The sequence below is a fragment of the Zingiber officinale genome, chromosome 2A, assembly GCF_018446385.1.
Source record: "Zingiber officinale cultivar Zhangliang chromosome 2A, Zo_v1.1, whole genome shotgun sequence".
NCBI classification, from domain to species: domain Eukaryota; kingdom Viridiplantae; phylum Streptophyta; class Magnoliopsida; order Zingiberales; family Zingiberaceae; genus Zingiber; species Zingiber officinale.
The window spans coordinates 146,584,172-146,600,919 of NC_055988.1; the positions used below are offsets into that span (position 1 = coordinate 146,584,172).

Genomic DNA, 16,748 nt, shown 5'->3' on the forward strand with positions numbered 1-16,748 from the left:
GGACCCGCTAGCAAGTAGGCTTACCACCTCAACTCGATCTGAAGAAATACAAGAGCCGCTCGGACTACTTTCATGTCACATCCATGCTGACTGGCCAGAAGTATGACATCCACAAGTTGCTGCTTGAGGGCGTGCTGTACATCTTTGGCCCGAGTCCGATCCGCACTGGGCTCCCGACCAGCTTAGGTAAGAGGTTACATGTACGTTTTCCCTTTGATTCTAACTGATTTTTCTGCTTCTTTTGCAACAGAAGTCATGTTGTGAGCTCGGATGACTAGCTTTGTGAAGCTTCAGGACACCACGATCAAGGCGGTTGCTACTGAAGAATTGGCGAGCCGCGGCCTACAGCCGATCGACTCTCAAGATGAGACTTTCATGTCACATCCATGCTGGCTGGCCAAAAGTATGACATCCACAAGTTGCTGCTTGAGGGTGTGCTGTACATCTTTGACCCGAGTCCGATCCGCACTGGGCTCCCGACCAACTTAGGTAAGAGGTTACATGTACGTTTTCCCTTTGATTCTAACTGATTTTTCTGCTTCTTTTGCAGCAGAAGTCATGTTGCGAGCTCGGATGACTAGCTTTGCGAAGCTTCAGGACACCACGATCAAGGCGGTTGCTACTGAAGAATTGGCGAGCCGCGGCCTACAGCCGGCCGACTCTCAAGATGAGAGCACAACGACCCCCGCCCTGATGAGTGGAGGGGCAGCTAGCCGAGCACCTAGTGTTGAGGTTGCTGGCGGCTCGAAGCAACCGTCCGAACGGGTGCCTATCACCCAACAGAGAGTTCAGACTCTTCTGGCGAGTCGCTGTTAAGGCGCAAGCGGCGCCGAGAGAATCTTTGCGCTCTGTTGCTTCGGCGGTGGGGTCCGCCGAAAGGGTCGAGGTCGGCACCTCAAATCCCCCCACAGTTCTTGAGACCACGCCTGAGATATCTTCCGACCGGACTCCTTCGGTGGTCGAGCTACCGCAGGAGCCTATTACCGCAGAGCCCCTAATCTCCATGCCACCATCCTCGCAGCCATCGAGGGTTTTGCGATCGGCCATCCTCCCGGCATCTGCATCCCGACCGACCGTTCCAGAAGCCTCGGCCCACTCAGCCCCGGGCGCCCGACGATCAATCACGGCGATTCTCCATTTGCCAACGGAGGAGTACAGCGAGCCGAGTGCCCAGTCGCACACTCCTAAGCATCAAGTCATCTTCTCGGGCCCGCTTATCCAAGTCTGGGAAGAAGCCCGAGCGGCGGTGATGCCCCCGGGTGTGCTCTCTAATAGCCATACCCACATGACAACTGGGGTAAGCTCTTATTAATTACCTTTCCTCCGATCGGCTCTAACCCCTTTCACTGCTTGTAGTATTGGGTGGAGAGCCTGGCCATGTGCCACAGGCTCGCATATTTGGAGGACGAGCTCAAGAAGCAGAGAGCCTCAAGCAGCCAACCATCCGTCGGTTCGAAAGAGGTGGCCAAGTTAAAGGCTGACATGGAGAAGACAACCATGTTCCTTGAGGCTGAACGGGACAAAACCTCTGGCCAGAAGGAGATGCTGGGTCGACTCAAGAAGCAGGTCAATACTTTTGACAAAAAGATTGAGTCAGCAACTGCTAGGAAGAACCGGGCCATCGAGGACCTGGAGATGAAGAACAAGGAGGCTCGAGACCTCGCCAGCAAGCTCAAGGAGGCTGAAGATTTCATCGTGACAGAGCGAGCGTGCCGATCGGCGTAGGAAACTTAGCTCTAGGGCCAGCTCTCTAATAAGGACGTATCACTGAAGCTGGCCCAGGATGAGCTAGGGAAGGTGAAGACCAAGCTAGAGAACTCTTGAGCGGCATTGAAGATTTATTAGGACATCGAGCCGAGTCGATTTGCAGCAATGAAACAGAACTACATCCGCTCAAATGCGTTCAATGATAAAGTAGTCACCCGCTATCTTCGTCTATGTAACCTTGCGATAGATGAGACGATCAACCAGCACAAGGCAGGTGGCCACCTTCCCGCGACCTTGAAGGACAGTGTTATCAGTCGAGATAAGCTGACCGAGTCACTACCCGGCGACGCTCTGGATTACTTTGAGTGAGGTTGAGCGTTGTAAAAATTTTTGAAGTCTTAATGTAAGCTTGCCCATTCGGCAAAGCTCTTATCTTTAGCTTACCATTGTAATTTTGAAAATTTTGAGGTCTTAATATATGTGTGCCCGTTCGGCGAAACATTTCCCTTCACAACGTTTCTTACCTTTGACTATAAATTCCCATGATCTCGTATCTATGATTAGCCGCTTGACCGTAAGAGCTAGCTCGGGTTTAAGGTCACTACTCGACCGTTGATGAAGAATCGGGTTTGAGGTCGTCGCTCGACCATTGGTGAAGACTCGGGTTTAAGGTCGCCGCTTGACTATTGGTGGAGACATGCGTTTAACGTCGCCACTCGACGATTTGATGTGGACCCGAGTTTAAGGTAGTCACTCAACCGTTGGTGGAGACACGCATTTAACGTCGCCGCTCAATGATTTGATGTGGACCCAAGTTTAAGGTCGCCGGTCGACCGTTGGTGGAGATGCGCATTTGACGTCGCCGCTCAATGATTTGATGTGCCATTCAGCATGTATCTTAGAAATCTTTTATTTTGACCCTGCATTCAGAGAGGACATACAAAAATGTATAAATACACTTCTACACTTGCGCACCTCTCATTCGGCCCGATAGGGTTGGAGATGGTTTGCGCTCCATGGTCGTTCGAGTCGCCTTCCCGTCTCGTCCTCCAGATAATAAGCGCCAGAGCGGAGCTTTTCCATGACCTTGAAAGGCCCAATGGAGCTTTGATCTTGATGATGCCCCCGACTGGCTTGACTTTCTTCTAAACAAGGTCGTCGACCTGGAAGGACCTCGGGATCACCCTTCGGTTGTAGGTTTGCTTTGTCCGCTGCCAATACGCCATCATCTAAACGGTTGCTTTGGCGCGTGATTCGTCCACCAAGTCCATATCTAAAAGCCTCCGCTCAGCGTTGCCTTCATCATAATGCTGCACCTGATTGGACTCTAATCCGACCTTGACATGGATGACCGCTTCACTTCCATACACCAGGTGGAATGAGGTCAGACCGGTCCCCTCCTTTGGCATCATGTGGAGGGCCCACAGCACGCTCGGGAGCTTATCGACCCAGCTGCCTCCCATATGGTCGAGCCGAGCGCGCAAGACTCGGAGGATTTCCCGATTGGTGACTTCTGCTTGCCCGTTGCTCTACGGATAGGCCACGGAAGTGAAGGCCTGCTGGATACCATATCCTTCGCACCACTCCTTGAGCCTCTGACCGATGAATTATCTTCCATTATCTGAGACGAGCCGGCAAGGGATGTCGAACTGACAGATGATGTTTTGCCATACAAACTTCATGACCATCTGCTTAGTTATCTTGGCTAGGAGCTCGACTTCGACCCATTTGGAGAAGTAGTCCACCGCGACGAGCAGGAACTTCCGTTGACCGGTTGCCATAGGGAAAGGTCTCATGATATCCATGCCCCATTGGTCGAACGGGCATGATATCATGGACGCTCTCATTTCCTCAGTTGGTCGGTGCGACATGTTGTGGTATTTCTGGCAATAAGTAAGTGGCCACCGTCCGAGCGGCGTCCTCCTGGAGGGTCGACCAGAAGTATCCAGATAGAAGTATTTTTCGGGTCAACGCATGGCTGCCCGAGTGACCCCCGTAAGCACCTTGGTGTACTTCCTTCAGGATGTAATCGACGTCTTCTGGTCTGATGCATTTGAGTAGGGGTCGGGCGAAGGCCTTCTTATAGAGCTAGTCATTGATCAGGGTGAACCAACCGTCTCTCTTCTTTATCAGGCGAGCATCCTCTGGATCGGTAGGCATACTTCTTGAATGTAAGAATTCTGTTAAGCCCGTCCTCCAATCGTTTGGAAAGGTGATTCCCTCCATACGGTCGATGTGGGCCACCAGTGATACTTGCTCGATCGGCTGGCCTATGACGATCGATGTCAAAGAGCTAGCTAACTTGGCCAATTTATCTGTAGCCTGATTTTCTGATCGGGAATCTTCTATATGACGACCTCTTGAAAGTTGGACTTCAGTTTTTCAAAGGCCTCTACGTAGAGCTTGAGTCGGGCGTTGCTTATCTCGAACGCTTTGGACAGTTGCTGAGCGACCAACTGAGAATCCGAATGGATAAAGACTTTGATTGCTTCGACGTGTTGAGCGGCTTGTAAGCCGGCTATTAGCGCCTCGTACTTGGCCTCGTTGTTGGTGGCCCTATAGTCTAGCCGAATGACCAACTGCAATCGATCTTCTTGTGGGAAGATGAGTAGTATGCCGATGCTGTCCCCCCCTGCTGAGTGGATGAACCATCCACATATATCCTCCAAACGACCTTTGGCTCTAGGCTCTGTACCTCGGTGATGAAATCCGCCAAGCACTATGCTTTGATCGTAGTTCGGGGTTGATACTGGATGTCGAACTCGTTGAGATCCGTTGTTCATTTAATCAGCTGTCCGGATGCCTCGGGATTGAGAAATACTCTCCCCAAGGGACTGTTGGTCATCATGATTATAGAGTGAGCGAGGAAGTATGGGTGAAGCCTCCGAGAGGCGAGCACTAAAGCATCAGCTAGCTTCTCAAGACCAGTGTAGCGAGACTAAGCATCTTTTAATATGTGGCTTAAAAAGTACACTGGTTGTTCCTCGCCGCTTTGCCTAACTAATGCCAAATCGACCGCATGCTCTATAAACGACAAGTAGATCCAGAGCGGCTTGCCAACACATGGCTTGGCTAGGACAGGCAAGGAGTTGAGGTATTCTTTGAGCTCTTCGAATGCCTTGTCGCACTCCTCGTCCCATTGAAATTTTGTCGCCCGACGCAGTATTTTGAAGAATGGCAAGTTCCGATCGGATGACTTGGAGATGAATCTGGATAGCGTTGTGATCCGACTGGTCAATCGCTGAGCTTCCTTCAAGTTATGGGGTGGGGGCATGTCTTACAGCGCTTTTACTTTGATTGGGTTTGCCTCAATGCCCCGCTCGGTTATGATGTAGCTGAGGAAGCACCCACTGTTGGATCGAAAGTGCTAGAGGGGGGGGGGGGTGAATAGCGCTCATGGCTTTCACGCATTTTGGATTCGTAAAACGATTAAGCACAGCGGAAATAAATAAACGAATACACACAGAGGACCAAGGTGTTTACTTGGTTCGGAGCCTGTGGCGACTCCTACTCCAAGGCCCGTGATCGTAGATCGCTTTCGGTAGGCAATCACTATTAATTCGAAAAATCTTTTACAATTAAAGAGTACAAGTGCTAAATAAGGAAATAATACCAACAATACAAGAATTGAAGAAACAAGGTTGTCAATTGTCGGTGTAGCAACGCGTGGTGGAAGCGTTCGGAGAGCGTTCAAAGGCACCGGTTATACTGTTCGAGATTGATGATTAGGCTGCTTCCTGAGGCTCCTTTTTATAGTCTCTATAAGACTAATCTAGATCCCTAAGTCTCGGGATCAGGTTTGACCCGAGGCGGATCGGTCGACCGATACCCGCGTTTGGTCGACCGATCAGGCGATCTCCTCCTATCCGATCCGCCCGATCCGCTCGCTCTGCTTTGATCTGGTCAAGCCTTATCCTCGGTTCGGTCGACCGAAAACCTGGTTAGGTCGACCGATCCCCTGGTCGAGCCCGATCCATTCGCTGCAAGTCTGATCTGCTGCTTTGGGAGTTCGGTCGACCGATAACCCTGTTCGGTCGACCGATAACCCTGTTCGGTCGACCGATAACCCTGTTCGGTCGACCGATCCTGGTCAATTCTGACCCTGCATAGAAACTGTTAGAAATGTTCTCCTATAAAACAGAGTTAGAATATAGAAGAGAATATATAGGTAAGTAAATTGACAGTCTGCAGACTGCCCGGTTTTGACTTCAAATTTTCGATCGGAAACCCTAGGTCAAACCGACGCCTACTGTTCCTTCTTCCGGGGAATGTGTCCTCACCTACTCCCCTCAGGAGAGATTACCTGATGCCAGTCCAGTCCTCCAAACCGACTGGACTTTCTGCCTAGGGTTACCACCCCCTAGGACCTAGGGTTACCACCCCCCAGGGTTTTCTCCACCTAAGGTTACCACCCCCTAGGACCTAAGGTTACCCCCTTAGGATTTTCACCACCTAGGGTTACCACCCCCTAGGACCTAAGGTTGCCGCCCCTTAGGGTTTTCCTCCACCTAAGGTTACCACCCCCTAGGATTTTCACATTGCCTAACCGCAGCTAGGACTTTTGCCTAAGAATACTTAGGTCTTTCCTGTAATCTCAATCAGACACATGAGAAAACAAATAAGCTTAACTTTGACTCCTTTGCCATTATCAAAACATAGGTTCGATCGTCGGATGCTTCCCGCACCAACAATCTCCCCCTTTTTGATTATGACAACTGAAATTCAAAGTTAAGTAAAATAGATGCATAAATGATCTTCAAGGTTTAAGTAAAAACATAAGCAAGCTTAAGTAAATAAATTTGAATGCGAGCACAACTTAAGCTAAAACTGTGAGATCTTGGAAAAATTTAAATAAATAAGGTTATTTGGGAAATAGCCTTATAGAATTTTTCCGGAATTTTTAGAAATTTTCTGGGAATTTTTCGGAGCTCGTACGGAGGGTTTTGAGGGGATCAACTTTGGGTTCGGATAAAGCCTGTTTAGGATACCCGTTTAAGTGAGGAAATGTGTTAATATATAAATTCATTTCCTTTATTTCTTTTCTCCCCCAAACCCCATCGCCGATCCTTCTCTTTCCCCGATCTCCTCCCCTCTCTGCCCCGACGCGAGCCGACCTCCCCTCTTCTTCTCTGTTCCTCTCTCGCGGATCACTCGACGCCAAGGCCGAAGGAGACTCATCACCGGAGCTCGACGGTGCCGAGGAGCTGGATCTGATCGGGGGGTTCTGTCCGGCGGATTTGGAGGCCGATCGTCGAAGGTGCTGTGGCTAGGGCACGGTGAGAGACAGATCATGCATCGTCTCCCATCGGTAGACCATTCCTCTTCGCTCCTCACGCTGGACACAGTGTGATTACCCTTTTTGCTGGCCGGATTGGACCGAGCGGCATCACCTAGTAGTGATCTTGGAGGCAGGGCATCGCCGGATCGCGTCTCCTTCCACCATCGGCCACCGAAGCTTAGAGAGGTGCCCTAGTCCGGAATTGTGCCACTCGATCGTCTGCGAGGGTAAGCTAGACTCAACCGAAACCCGTCTTGTCAATTTCCCTCTTGATTCATCATCGGATTCTTGTTGATTCACGGATCAATGCTCTGTTCTGGTTTGGGAAAGGAATCGGATCACGTTCTTGCTGTTCCCTTGATCAAATCTGATCCTCTTCTCTTTGTGGCCGATTTAGGTCACGGATTGGGTGACACCTCCTGGATACAATCGGTTGAGGTAAGATTAGGGTGTTGTTTGATCTATGATTTCCATGGTGTAATCTAATATGTGCTATGTGATCTTCAATCTTAATCTGATCAATGAATTCTAGCTTAATTCATTGCTTCATCCGGTTTATTCCAGTGAGGACCTGTTCTGTGGATTGCTCTATGATCCAACAATATATTGTTTCAACAGCAACTCGATTAGAGCAGTGAGGTCCTGTTGTTGTGGTGTTGGGAAGGTGATCGTGAAGTGATTTTAGCAGCAACCTTGATCCAGCAAGCAATAGGGGTTGTGAATCGAGGTATGTGAAGAGATTTTTATACATGTTAATTGTAGATTTTGTGTTGGTTGGAATATTGTGATTAGATTTAATTGCTTAGAGTTAATCTAATGGAAGGAATAGGGTTAAGATAGTTAACCCTAGTCAACCGTTGGATTCCTAATCTAATAGGTGATTAAGGATTAGGTAACTAATCATAATTAACCATTAGATTAAATTGGGTAGATTGAGGTTGTGTTGTTTAGGATTTTACCCTAATTTAGTATTAGGGATTTTATTTAGCTATTCATTTGGATTTAGCTAAATAAAATATTTATATGTGTTTGACGCAGGACGCTGATTCGAGACGGGCGTCTCGACTTCAGATTTGGATTGTACCTTCTATTTGAGGCGGGTACCCTTTGACTTATCTTTTGATACTGCCTTATGATATGTATAGTTTATATATAGTTACTAGTGATAGGTGGTAGATTTATTTCTTCCCTGGTCTTAGCTAGTTGATACCTATCACATGCTTCATCTGTTAGTTGCTTTACTTCAGGATTGGATATTTACCTCTTGCCATGTATATATATGTTCATAGAGATGCATATCTATAGTGCTCTACTCTACTGGATTAGTTGCTTTACATGTGTGATACATGCTCTTGGATTCATGTTACTTACATCATTGTTATATGTGATGTCTTTGGATTTATGTTGTTTTTATCATGGTTATATATATATATATATGCGTTTACCTTTTGGACACACACATATATGGAGGAGGCTATGTTCAGGTATGACATACTGTAGCATCATGCACCATCCTGCATGATTGCATGCTGGGCGATTGACGACTCCATTATTGTTGAGCTCGTCGGCCGGCTACATAGGCCTGCACACAACGTGTTTCACTGCATGGGTAGTGGCACAGCACAGTAGGGTGTGTATGGCAGTAGCTCTGTAGTGCTCCGCTGATCCGCTCATGGGTAGTGTGACTGCAGCGTGGTAGCAGACAGGGATCCCTCCCCGTCATTGCGTACCGGGAGTTGAGAGCGTTACGCTCCCTCACTATGTTTGAGGTAGGAGGATAGGTGTACTCCGACAGCATCCCGTCCACTCGGTCACTCATCAGGGGTAGTGACGACAGAGTGCACGGTGTCACAGCCCTACCTACTCGGTCTCGCCATCTCGTGTGAGACGGCTGACTAGCGTCAGGGGTGACCATGTCATATCGTATCATATGCACAGATTGCATTTATTGTGATTGTTGCATATTGGATGATGCACTTGAGTGACTGCATATGATTGACATGCATACAGGATACATGCTTATTTGCTCTGACTATCTTTGTCTGTGTATGTCCACAGTCATTTGCCCAAGCCTCGCAGGTGAGTACAGTTTATTACAGTTATGCATTTCCTTATTATTCTTGCTATAGATTGTGCTTTATGCATATTGTGGGTTACTACAGTTTGTTTCAACTCTGCATATCTGTAGAACTGTTAGGAGACTATGCCGTAGGTTGTATCGTTAGAGAACTGTACTATTGATCCTATGGTTTAGGAGACTGTACCTTAGGATATTACTGGTAGTTATATATTGCTGTACATGTCTATTGGATTACCAGCTGAGTTCTTTGAACTCACCCCGTTGTTACTACTTTTCAGGGTGAGGCCGTCAGGAGAGATTCCAGTCGCTAGCCCCATTATCGCGAGGATTTTCTTTGTCGGATTATATTTTGCTTTTGCATCTTATATACTTGTATTGTGGGTTTGTATTGTGGACTTTACATTGAACATTCGGGTTTGCTACTTTTGTTTTCCGCTGCGGTTGTATTTCCATTACTTCGTGGATTTGTTTCTTCGATGTAGTGGAGTAGGATGTTTTACATATATCTTCGAGATTCTATATCGTCTTTCCTTATTAGACTGCGTGGATTGATTATAGGTTGAATTATGTGGAATGTTGATATAAACTGCGTGGTTTGTTCTTATTTGTATTGTATTATTCCGGTCGTGTGTGGCCGAGGTATGGAGATATATGTATTCGAGATTCATATTGTCCGCCGTACAGGGGAGATGCTGCCGAAATTTCTTCGGACAGGGACTACCTGGGGCGTGACAATTTATTTGGTATCAGAGCAGGTTTTGTGATACCTACTTGTCGGGTTTCGGATTTACGAGGCTTACTTTCGTAAGCATTTCTCGGTATTTCGGATTGTACGGACTTCCGTCGATTTTCTCGTTTCGGAATTCCGAGGCATTTTGACGAGGTTTTATTAGATCTATTTGGGGGCTATGCAGCGACAGGACATCTCCAGACGGCGATAGGTAAATCAGGTAATTTTATAGTTTTCATACCTGTAGTGATATCTGGGTAACATTTTTCTTTACAGATATGCCACCTACACGTGTACCGGCACCGAGACGTGGGCGGCCACGTAAGAGGCCGTTAGATTCTCCTGAGACAGAGTCTTCAGAGAGGTCTGTTAGGGTTGAGCCTGTCCGTCAGGGGCAGACTCCTTAGGTCATTGTGGGTACGGGTGCTTATCAGACCCCGATAGCTCCGACTTCCGAGGTACCTACCTCGACTGTACCACCAGTGGTACCCCTGTCGGCATATTCGGCACCTCCCCCATCAGTAGTACCCGTAGTATACCCGGCAGCCCCTCTAGCCGCGCCTGCTTCTACGTACTTGGCACCCTAGATACCTGCGCCGGTTACTACATACTCGGTACCTGCACCAGCAGTACCGGTTACATCTTACCCGGTACCGCCCATCGTACCTTTAGTCGTCCCTACTTATGCCTACTCTGTAGTTCCACTAGTGGTTCCTACCCTGTTTATGTGGCAGCACCAGTGGTACCTCTTCCAACCTATCCATCAGTACCACCCATAAGATCAACTCCAGTGATTCTGCCCAGTACCGCAGCGATATCTACGGATATGGTTGTGGCACGAGCATGGATCCCAGCCTTGGCGGAGTTGGTGAAAAGCCAATTCACGCTATTTCGCGGGGAGACTGATCCGAGCGTGGCTCAATCTTGAATAGAGTCTATGGAGCGGACATTCTGTTACATGGCCTACTCCGAGTGGGAGAAGGCTGAGCTGGCTGCTTACCACTTACGAGACGGGGCAGAGATCTGATGGGACACACAGCGCTCGATTATAGGTGAGTAGCATATTACTTGGACGAGATTTAGGGAGGCATTCGAGAGTCAGTATTTCCCCCGGCGTATCAGATGACACGTCGGCGGGATTTCCTGAGTCTTCGACAGAATAACCGCTCAGTGATGGAGTATAATGCCGAATTTAACCGGTTGGCCGGATTCTGTCCTAAGTTGGTTGGCGATGACAGATCTCGTATGCTTTAGCTTGTCCAGGGACTGGACGAGCATCTCCAGGTGTATATTGCCAATTTTGGTCAGTCATCATATACAGAGGCTTTGGATAGAGCTCTTATGATTTAGGCAGCTCAGTAGAGAGCAAATACAGATAAGAAAAGAAAGTAGACTGATCGGACTTACGGACGGATCCAGCAGCCACAGACTACTGGGCAGCAGCAGAGAAATCACCCTCAGATGGGTCAGAGTACTTCTAGGTCATCTGGCCGACCCCAGAAGTCAGGATGCTGTTCATCAGGATGTTCCCGGTCTGCTCAGCAGAACCGGAAACAGTCCACTAGTGACTCTTTTTGCACTAGATGCGGATCCCTAGATCACATCACCTCTGCATGCACCCTGGGACAGTCAGTTTGCTATTATTGCAAACTGCCTGGGCACTTGAGCCGAAACTATTCGCTGAAGGCTCAGCATGTAGCGTCCGGAGTTTCTGTTCCGAGAGGACAGTTTAGTCAGTCCAGGAGATCCGCAGTTTCTTGGGCTTGGTTGGATATTACCGACGATTCGTTGAGGGTTTCTCTAGCATTGTTATGTCGTTGACACGTCTAACCCGGAAAGGCGTGAAGTTCACGTGGTCAGAGGCTTGTGAGACCAGCTTCCAGGAGCTGAAGCGGAGATTAGTATCAGCACCAGTCTTGGTTTTACCTTCTGGTGATGACGGATTCATACTTTATACAGACGCATCTCTTCAGGGCTTGGGCGCTGTTTTGATGCAGCACGGTAGGGTAGTCTCCTATGCTTCCCATCAGTTGAAGGAGCATGAGAAGAACTACCCAGTACATGATTTAGAGCTAGCCGCTATTATCTTTGCTTTGAAGATTTGGCGACATCATCTTTATGGTATTACTTTTGAGATTCTTACTGATCATAAGAGTCTCAAATATATTTTCACCCAGAAGGAACTCAATCTCCGACAGAGGAGATGGATGGAGTTCCTGAAGGATTATGATTGTACTATTAGCTACCATCCGGGTAAAGCTAATGTGGTTGCTGATGCACTGAGCAGGAAGTCCAGAGGGACTTTAGCTTGTCACCGAGTTTTAGTCACGGACTTGATTCAGGGATTCTCCGAGTTGGGCCTTGAGGAGCAGGGACGGACAGAGCAGGGTATTCTTGTTACCATGGTTGCTCAGTCGTCGATCAGGATGAGGATTCGAGAGGCCCAGGCCGGAGATCAGCATTTACAGTTCATTAGCAGCCAGATAGCTTCCGGACAGCAGACCGAGTTTACACGAGATGATAAGGGGATTGTTTATTTCCGAGGCAGATTATGTGTACCTCAGTCTCACCCGGTCATGGAGGAGTTACTTCAGGAGGCTCATCGTTCTAGATTTGCTATCCACCCAGGTGGGACCCGTATGTATCGTGATTTGAGGCGTTCCTATTGGTGGAACGGTATGAAGAAAGACATCGCAGATTTTGTAGCTAGATGTCTTGTCTGTCAGCAGGTGAAGGCCGAGCACCAGAGACCTGCTGGATTACTTCAGAGTATCCCTATTCTCGAGTGGAAGTGGGAGCACATTACTATGGATTTCGTGGTTGGGTTGCCTAGGACTCGTCGAGGCCATGATGCGATTTGGGTAATCATTGATCGATTAACCAAATCCGCACACTTTTTAGCGATCCGGAAGACTGATTCTCTGGATCGATTAGCTGAGTTATACTGTCGAGAGATTATCAGATTGCATGGAGTTCCGTTGAGCATTATATCTGATAGAGACCCACGGTTCACGTCCCGATTCTGGCAGAGTCTGCAGCAGGCCTTGGGCACACAACTTCGTTTCAGTACGGCATTCCATCCGCAGACAGATGGACAGTCAGAGCGGACTATTCAGACATTGGAGGACTTGCTGAGGTCTTGTGTCATGGACTTCGGAGGTAGTTGGGAGGACCACCTGCCATTAGTGGAGTTCGCCTACAACAATAGCTATCATTCGGCTATCCAGATGGCACCGTTTGAGGCGTTGTATGGTAGGCCTTGTCGGACACCCATCCTCTGGGAAGAGGTTGGGGAGGCCCAGCTGATAGGACCTCAGAGAGCTCAGCAGGATGCAGAGTTAGTTCGCACTATCAGACGGAGGATGTTAGAGGCTCAGGACCGTCAGAAGAGTTATGCTGATCAGAGACGGAGACCTCTGGAGTTCTCCATTGGTGATCACGTATTTCTTAGAGTTTCACCCACGAAAGGGGTGAAGAGATTTGGTCTCCGAGGTAAGCTAGCTCCCCGATATATTGGACCATTCCAGATCTTGGAGAGGATTGGAGCAGTAGCTTACCGTCTGGCGCTACCACCATCTCTAGCTGGCATTCACAATGTATTCCATGTATCTATGCTGAGGAGATACATATCCGATCCGGCACATGTTCTGTCAGATATATCTGTTCCTATTCAACCTGATGTTACTTACGAGGAGGTTCCGGTGCGGATTCTGGACCATAGAGAGCGTCAGCTGCGGAACAAGACTGTCCGACTGGTTAAAGTCGGATGGCAGCATCATTCTGACGAGGAGGCTACATGGGAGCTCGAGGATACGATCCGAGCTCGATACCCTCATCTTTTTGCTTGAGGTATGTGGGTTAGAGTTCCTTTCAGCATTTATACTGCATGGTTATATTTCAGTGTTTGCTGTTGGTTAAAGCGAAATTTGGGGACCAAATTTTTATTAGTAGGGGAGGATGTGAGATCTCGGAAAAATTTAAATAAATAAGGTTATTTGGGAAATAGCCTTATAGAATTTTTCCGGAATTTTTAGAAATTTTCTGGGAATTTTTCGGAGCTCATACGGAGGGTTTTGAGGGGATCAACTTTGGGTTCGGATAAAGCCTGTTTAGGATACTCGTTTAAGTGAGGAAATGTGTTAATATATAAATTCATTTCCTTTATTTCTTTTCTCCCCCAAACCCCATCGCCGATCCTTCTCTTTCCCCGATCTCCTCCCCTCTCTGCCCCGACGCGAGCCGACCTCCCCTCTTCTTCTCTGTTCCTCTCTCGCGGATCACTCGACGCCAAGGCCGAAGGAGACTCATCACCGGAGCTCGACGGTGCCGAGGAGCTGGATCTGATCAGGGGGTTCTGTCCGGCGGATTTGGAGGCCGATCGTCGAAGGCGCTGTGGCTAGGGCACGGTGAGAGACAGATCATGCATCGTCTCCCATCGGTAGACCATTCCTCTTCGCTCCTCACGCTGGACACAGTGTGATTACCCTTTTTGCTGGCCGGATTGGACCGAGCGGCATCACCTAGTAGTGATCTTGGAGGCAGGGCATCGCCGGATTGCGTCTCCTTCCACCATCGGCCACCGAAGCTTAGAGAGGTGCCCTAGTCCGGAATTGTGCCACTCGATCATCTGCGAGGGTAAGCTAGACTCAACCGAAACCCGTCTTGTCAATTTCCCTCTTGATTCATCATCGGATTCTTGTTGATTCACGGATCAATGCTCTGTTCTGGTTTGGGAAAGGAATCGGATCACGTTCTTGCTGTTCCCTTGATCAAATCTGATCCTCTTCTCTTTGTGGCTGATTTAGGTCACGGATTGGGTGACACCTCCTGGATACAATCGGTTGAGGTAAGATTAGGGTGTTGTTTGATCTATGATTTCCATGGTGTAATCTAATATGTGATATGTGATCTTCAATCTTAATCTGATCAATGAATTCTAGCTTAATTCATTGCTTCATCCGGTTTATTCCAGTGAGGACCTGTTCTGTGGATTGCTCTATGATCCAACAATATATTGTTTCAACAACAACTCGATTAGAGCAGTGAGGTCCTGTTGTTGTGGTGTTGGGAAGGTGATCGTGAAGTGATTTTAGCAGCAACCTTGATCCAGCAAGCAATAGGGGCTGTGAATCGAGGTATGTGAAGAGATTTTTATACATGTTAATTGTAGATTTTGTGTTGGTTGGAATATTGTGATTAGATTTAATTGCTTAGAGTTAATCTAATGGAAGGAATAGGGTTAAGATAGTTAACCCTAGTCAACCGTTGGATTCCTAATCTAATAGGTGATTAAGGATTAGGTAACTAATCCTAATTAACCATTAGATTAAATTGGGTAGATTGAGGTTGTGTTGTTTAGGATTTTACCCTAATTTAGTATTAGGGATTTTATTTAGCTATTCATTTGGATTTAGCTAAATAAAATATTTATATGTGTTTGACACAGGACGCTGATTCGAGACGGGCGTCTCGACTTCAGATTTGGATTGTACCTTCTATTTGAGGCGGGTACCCTTTGACTTATCTTTTGATACTGCCTTATGATATGTATAGTTTATATATAGTTACTAGTGATAGGTGGTAGATTTATTTCTTCCCTGGTCTTAGCTAGTTGATACCTATCACATGCTTCATCTGTTAGTTGCTTTACTTCAGGATTGGATATTTACCTCTTGCCATGTATATATATGTTCATAGAGATGCATATCTATAGTGCTCTACTCTACTGGATTAGTTGCTTTACATGTGTGATACATGCTCTTGGATTCATGTTACTTACATCATTGTTATATGTGATGTCTTTGGATTTATGTTGTTTTTATCATGGTTATATATATATATATATGCGTTTACCTTTGGACACACATATATGGAGGAGGCTATGTTCAGTATGACATATCATAGCATCATGCACCATCCCGCATGATTGCATGTTGGGCGATTGACGACTCCATTATTGTTGAGCTCGTCGGCCGGCTACATGGGCCTGCACACAACGTGTTCCACTGCATGGGTAGTGGCATTCTGCTGTATCAGGGCTCCACTGGTCCACTCATGGGTAGTGTGACTGCATGGTAGTGGGCAAGGATCTCTCCCCTATGATACAGGGAGTTGAGAGCTTACGCTCCCTCACTATGTTTGAGGTAGGAGGATAGGTGTACTCCGACAAGATCCCGTCCACTCGGTCACTCGTGGTAGTGACGACAGAGTGCATGGTGTCATAGCCCTACCTACTCGGTCTCGCCATCGCGTGAGATACCGACTAGCGTCAGGGGTGACCATGTCATATCGCATCATATGCACAGATTGCATTTATTGTGATTGTTGCATATTGGATGATGCACTTGAGTGACTGCATATGATTGACATGTATACAGGATACATGCTTATTTGCTCTGACTATCTTTGTCTGTGTATGTCCACAGTCATTTGCCCAAGCCTCGCAGGTGAGTACAGTTTATTACAGTTATGCATTTCCTTATTATTCTTGCTATAGATTGTGCTTTATGCATATTGTGGGTTACTACAGTTTGTTTCAGCTCTGCCTATCTGTAGAACTGTTAGGAGACTATGCCGTAGGTTGTATCGTTAGAGAACTGTACTATTGATCCTATGGTTTAGGAGACTGTACCTTAGGATATTACTGGTAGTTATATATTGCTGTACATGTCTATTGGATTACCAGCTGAGTTCTTTGAACTCACCCCGTTGTTACTACTTTTCAGGTTGAGGCCGTCAGGAGAGATTCCAGTCGCTAGCCCCATTATCGCGAGGATTTTCTTTGTCGGATTATATTTTGATTTTGCATCTTATATACTTGTATTGTGGGTTTGTATTGTGGACTTTACATTGAACATTCGGGTTTGCTACTTTTGTTTTCCGCTGCGGTTGTATTTCCATTACTTCGTGGATTTGTTTCTTTGATGTAGTGGAGTAGGATGTTTTACATATAT

The 16,748-nt window shown here is 47.3% G+C and overlaps 2 long non-coding RNA genes across 2 annotated transcripts; both read left to right on the forward strand.

Annotated features, from left to right (window-relative positions):
- The first annotated feature begins 6,765 nt into the window (after positions 1-6,765).
- LOC122040124 lies at positions 6,766-7,695 on the forward strand. The gene is made up of 3 exons (XR_006128518.1): positions 6,766-7,212; positions 7,383-7,423; positions 7,550-7,695. It is a non-coding gene; the product is annotated as an uncharacterized LOC122040124 (long non-coding RNA).
- A 6,803-nt stretch (positions 7,696-14,498) lies between these two features.
- On the forward strand, positions 14,499-15,300 carry LOC122040125. Its single transcript, XR_006128519.1, has 3 exons — positions 14,499-14,641; positions 14,768-14,930; positions 15,242-15,300. It is a non-coding gene; the product is annotated as an uncharacterized LOC122040125 (long non-coding RNA).
- The last annotated feature ends 1,448 nt before the right edge of the window (positions 15,301-16,748 follow it).